The following is a 5,984-nucleotide window of genomic DNA, read 5'->3' as shown; positions in this document are numbered from 1 at the left end:
CCCTGCCACGCAGCAGGACCAAGGAGAGAGCCCGGGATGGGGAGGCCGCCCTCCACGGACCCTCAGGGGCCCCGGCCGGAGCTGCTGAACTCAGCCGAGCGAGGGGAGGCTCCCCGGGCACGACGGAACCCCGCCCTGGTCCTTTGGCAGTGCGGCAGGCCGGTGGACCGGGCCCAGGGCCGTGGCACCCGACCCGGGGCCCGGCCGGGCCCCTGGACCCATTTGGGAGCCCAGAGGCACAGGGGACACCTCCCCGGGCCCTCCCGGACCCCATCCAGGGCTTCCTGCCACACGGCAGGCCCAGGAACGGACCCGGGGCTGGGGCAACATCCTGGCCCGCCCAGCTGCCGGCTGAGGACCGCTAGGCCGAGAGGGGTCCCAGAGTACCTTGTCCCTAGTAATCCGGAGGAAGGATACCCCGCTTTCTTGGAACAAGTGCGCACCGTGAAGCTCCGGGGACCCTAGGCGCAAACGTGCCCGACCTCCTGGAGCCCTGGCTGGGATCCGGGAGGCAAATGGCACCTCATAGGGACTTCCAGGGAACTTTGGCCATCTGGTTGCCCCCATCGGAAAGCATTGCGTGCGACCAGATGCCCGAGCGGTACCGTGCGACCAGATGGCCGGGATCGAAAGTGCTTCACACCCCGAGCCTTCGTGGTAGGGCTCCTGCCTGCCTGCCTGCCTTTCTTGCCTGCCTGCCTCCGTCCGCGGCGGACGGGAAAGACCATCCGCCATCCTAATTTACCCCAGGCTTAACGGGTCACCCTTAACATAGCCAGGACGATGGGGCCGATTATGATGGCGGACAGGAAAGACCGTCCGCGGAGGACGGGAAAGACCGTCCGCGGTGGCAACGGACAGGAAAGACCATCTGCAGGGCGGACGCGAAAGTGAAGGCCCGTCCCAGGCACTCAGCCATGCAGTGGAGAAGTGTGGCTCAATGGTTAGCGAGTCAGACCCTGATGCAGAGGTCTAGCCCGGGACCAGGGTTCGATTCCCCGCCTCGGCGGGTCTAGGTCTCAAAATCCCACGGAACTGATAATTTTCGCCTCGGTGCCTATCCCAATCATGGGGTCCCACTCACCAGCCTGGGAGGGGTGTCCTGCCTTGCCCTGATTCAGAATCACCAGACCACACGGAGGTCTGACTGACCCTCTCCCTAGTAATCCGGAGGAAAATTACCCTCTTTTCTTGCAATCCGTGCACATGAGGTGACAGAGGGGACCCAAGGCGCGAAAGTACCCAACCTCCTGGAGCCCTCGCTGGGATCGGAGAGGCAAATGGCACCTCATCGGGACTTCCAGGGAACCCCGGCCACCTGGTCGCCCCATTGGAAAGCATTGCGTGAGACCAGATGACTGGGCTCGAAAATGCTTCCCACCCCGAGCCTTCGTGGTAGGGTTCCCTCCTGCCTGCCCACGCAAGGCAGGGCTCAGGGACACCGGCTGGGCCTCAGGCAAGGGGTGGACCACCAGAGCTCTCGGGCCTGGACGCCCGGGGGGGTGGACTGCCTGGGACCCATTGGAGCACGTCCATGGTCGGACTCCCAATTCCGACAAATTCGTACGGACTCCTACCGACACGGATCGGAATCGAGCCCATTCTGACCCAGCAGATTTCAGGTTGACTTGCTATATACTTTACGTACGAATTTATTGGGGCCGATTCCGATCCGGTACATAGCACATCCGACCGAATGTCTGGGAATCACGGTTCGATCCCCAGCGCCGGCGGCAGAAAAGCCCAGCACCATGTGACTCTGAGGAATAGCTGACGCCGCGGCTAGGGCGGCTGACTCCGAAATCTGGAGATCACGGTTCGATCCCCGGCGCCGGCGGCAGAAAAGCCCAGCACCATGTGACTCTGAGAAATAGCTGACGCCGCAGCTAGGGCGGCTGACTCGGAAATCTGGAGATCACGGTTCGATCTCCGGCGCCGGCGGCAGAAAAGCCCAGCACCATGTGACTCTGAGGAATAGCTGACGCCGCGGCTAGGGCGGCTGATTCGGAAATCTGGAGATCACGGTTCGATCCCCGGAGCCGGCGTCAGAAAAGCCCAGCACCATGTGACTCTGAGGAATAGCTGACGCCGCGGCTAGGGCGGCTGACTCAGAAATCTGGAGATCACGGTTCGATCGCCGGCGTCAGAAAAGCCCAGCACCATGTGACTCTGAGGAATAGCTGACGCCGCGGCTAGGGCAGCTGACTCGGAAATCTGGAGATCACGGTTCGATCCCCGGCGCCGGCGGCAGAAAAGCCCAGCAGGATGGTCAGCACCTTCTCCTCCCACTCGGTGTATGGTAGGGGCTCCGGGGGGGTTCCACCGCCTGTGTGGTTGGCCCGGAGGAAGTTCCTGGCTCTAATGGACTTCACCCGGGTCTTCAGGTCGTGCCACCGCCTCTGGATGTCAGCCTTGGTTCTCGGGACGCTCCCGGAGGCATTGACCCTGGTCACGATACGGTCCCACAGGCTGTTCTTCCGAGCTATGCTCGTCTGCTGCACGAGGGATCCGAAGATGTGGGGTTCCACACGAATGATCTCTTCCACCATTACCCTGAGCTCGGTGTCAGAGAATTTAGGATTCTTTTTGGGTGCCATGGTGCTCGGGGGGTGTGTTTGTGTGGAGTTCGGAGGTGCTGGTGTGTGCTGTTTGGGTATGGTGTGGTGGGTGTTTGTGTGCAGGGTGTGTGTTACAATTGGAGCGGGTTGCGGCGCAGAAGATATGGGCAAAAGGCGTGCTCGTGGCAACTGAGGTTTTATTGCAGCGAACAGTTGATCTGTACAGCTTTTACGATTAGGGTGTTTCCGAGGGGACCGGCTTCTGCTCCGTCGGCGGTGGACGACCTTTTCCTTCTTCCGGGTCACGTCCGGTCTTCGGGGTGGGGTCTCTTCTTCCTCGGAGTCCGTCCCGACTATCGGAGTAGCTCTCCAGCAATCACCCAGAGAGAAAAGGAAAAGAAAAGTGTCAGGGGTAGGTTCCAAACAACGATCGGTGCAGGGGAGGGGAAGTGAGGGGACCACCGGTGCTCCAGTTAACGTGTGATCGGCGGGTTTAAGTGTGCCGGAAGGTTACCGTGGTAGTTAAACGTCCCGTGGTGTTGTACCTAGTGTACGCTGACCTCCTACCCAGCCCCTTAATCGGTCACGTACCTGGAGAAGCCACGCACCTCCCCTAGGTGAGTGGCTGGGCGGCTCGTGGGAACGGTGGCCTCCTGGCTTTCCTCCATCCGTGGCAGGCGCCGACTCTGCTCGCGTTTCCACTCCTGTCGTCCGGCTCCCTTCTTTCGCTCTCGCTGATCGGCTCTCGACGTTTCCACTGGTGTCTCCCGCTCTCTCCTCCTGGGGTCCAATCCTCCGGTCTGCAACTTCCTCCTCTCGAATCTCCGTCCTCCGCACGCTCTCTCCTTCCGTCCTCCAGGTGAACAAGCACACCTGAGACTCGTCTGGTTCTCCTTTTGAGGGGCAGGGCGGATAGGTCGGCTCCTCCCACTCAGCGTTTTCTCCAGAGTTAAAGGGCCATTCCATGGCGTTCGATTCCGTCCAGCTTGCACCCGGGTCCTGTGATTGAGACAGAGAGAGGGGAGGGGAGGGAACAAGAGTTAGGTCGGACCTCCCCTCGGTCGTCCTCTTTGCGCGAGGGAGACCAGCACCGGGAGGCTCTGAGTCCTGCATGCCCTCCGAGACCCTTTTGTACACCCCGTTACACACCTCCCCCCTAGGACGCTCCCGATCGGGGAGCGGATGGCGAGACAGGTAGTCCGCATTGACGTTCTCAGTTCCCTTCTTATGGTGCACAGTAAATGAATAAGGCTGGAGCGCCAGGAACCAGCGCATGACCCTGGCGTTGTTGGACTTATTCCTTGACATCCACAAGAGGGGAGCGTGGTCAGTGTACAGGTGGAACGGTCGACCCTCGAGATAGTAGGCTAGTTTTTCAATAGCCCACCGTACTGCCAAACGCTCCTTTTCGATGGTGGCATACTTTAACTCCCTAGGAAAGAGTTTGCGGCTGACGTATACAACCGGGTGTTCCAGCCCGTCTTTGCCTGTCTGGGACAATACGGCGCCTATGCCGTACTCTGAGGCATCTGTATGAAGCAGAAACGGGACTGAGAAATCTGGTGAGGTGAGCACAGGGGTAGTAGTTATGATGCGCTTTAGCTGGTTGAAGGCATCGGCCATGCATTCTGTGGGCTTGATGGGGGCGTTGGATCTCCCTGGCTGGCGTAGAGCATCCGTAAGGGGGGCTGCAATGTCCGCAAAGAGTGGGATGAACCTCCTATAATACCCCACCAACCCTAGGAAGGCCCTCATTTCTTTTCGGGTGGAGGGGAAAGGGGTGTCCACTATAGCCCTGACTTTCTCTATCTGCGGTTCTATCATGCCATGTCCCAAGACATAACCGAGGTACTTCACCTTCTGGTAGGCTAGACGGGATTTCTTGGCGTTTACTCGTAGTCCCGCTTTCTCCAGTTCCTGAAACACCTGATGGATATGCTGTAAATTTTCTTCCCAGGTTTTGCTGTGTATGACGATGTCGTCTAAATAGGCCGATGCCATGGAAGATACGGGGGCAAGAACGGTGTTCATGAGCCTTTGGAAGGTGGCAGGTGCCCCGTGGAGCCCGAACGGGAGGACGGTGAACTCATAATGCCCTTCGTGTGTGCTGAAGGCGGTCTTCTTCTTGTCCTCCTCCCGTAAGGGCACCTGCCAATATCCTTTAGTAAGGTTGAGTGTCGTGATGTACCGGGCTTCCCCAAGGCGTTCTATGAGTTCATCCACGCAAGGGATCGGGTACGCATCGAATTCCGAAATCTCATTGAGGGCTCGGAAGTCCATACAAAAGCGCCGACTACCGTCTGGCTTGGGAATCATGACGATAGGACTGGACCATTGGCTGGTTGACGGCCTTATTACCCCTAGCTCCAACATGTCTTGTACTTCTTTCTTTATGGCGGTTCGCCTGGCTTCAGGAACTCGGTAGGGTTTGATATTAATGACCTTTTCAGGCGGGGTATTTATTCGATGTTCGGCCAGGTTGGTTAATCCGGGCTGGTCCGAGAACAATCCCTCATGTTGTTGGAGTATTGTCTGTATATCCTTTTTTTGATCTTGAGTCAGCTCATCATTGATATTCAGCTGGTCTTGCGTGGAAGTAGACGGATCAATACTAGTCAGGATTTGCACATCGGCGGGAGGGGCTCCTAACCATTTCTTTAGAGAGTTTATATGGTAGGTTTGCGTTTTTCGGGGTCCGATCTGTAGGCTATATGTGGTTTTACCAATGGTTTTGACCACTCTGAAGGGTCCAGTCCAACTGGCACGAAACTTCTGAGTGGAGGAGGATAACAATACGAGGGCCCATTCACCTACCCTCAACTGTCTCCACTTCTTGCCTTTGTCGTAGATTTGTTTCTGTTTTTGCTGACTGGTCCCCAGGTTGGCATAGGCCAGGTCTCTGAGCTTTCCCAGTTTGGATTTGAGGTTCTGGGCATAATCCAGAGTGGCTGAGGTTTCTTCGGGAACCTCGTTCTCCCAGGCTTCTTTTGTCATCTCCATCAGAGAGCGAGGTTGTCGACCGTATAAGAGCTCAAACGATGAAACGCCGAGACTGCTTTGGCGTTGCCCTCTTATGACATATAGAGCCAAGGGAAGGAATTGGTCCCATTCAGTCCCATTGACCTCCATCATTTTCCTCAATGTTGTCTTTAGGGTTCGGTTATAGCGCTCCACTAGGCCATCCGTCTGCGGATGGTACACAGAAGTCCTGATCTGGTGCACGTCTAGACACTTGCATACTTCCTTCATCAGACGGGAGACGAATGGGGTCCCCTGATCTGTCAGTAGCTCTTTTGGGAACCCCACACGGCTAAACAGCTTGATCATTCTGTCCGCGACTTGCTTCGTGGTGGTAGCCGTGAGGGGGAAGGCCTCCGGGTACCTGGTGGCGTAATCCACCAACACCAGCACATACTGGTGTCCTTT

Source organism: Lissotriton vulgaris, chromosome 4_1 (genome assembly GCF_964263255.1).
Source record: "Lissotriton vulgaris chromosome 4_1, aLisVul1.2, whole genome shotgun sequence".
Taxonomy (NCBI): domain Eukaryota; kingdom Metazoa; phylum Chordata; class Amphibia; order Caudata; family Salamandridae; genus Lissotriton; species Lissotriton vulgaris.
The sequence above is the reverse complement of the archived record's forward strand: the minus strand, read 5'-3'. Positions refer to the sequence as shown.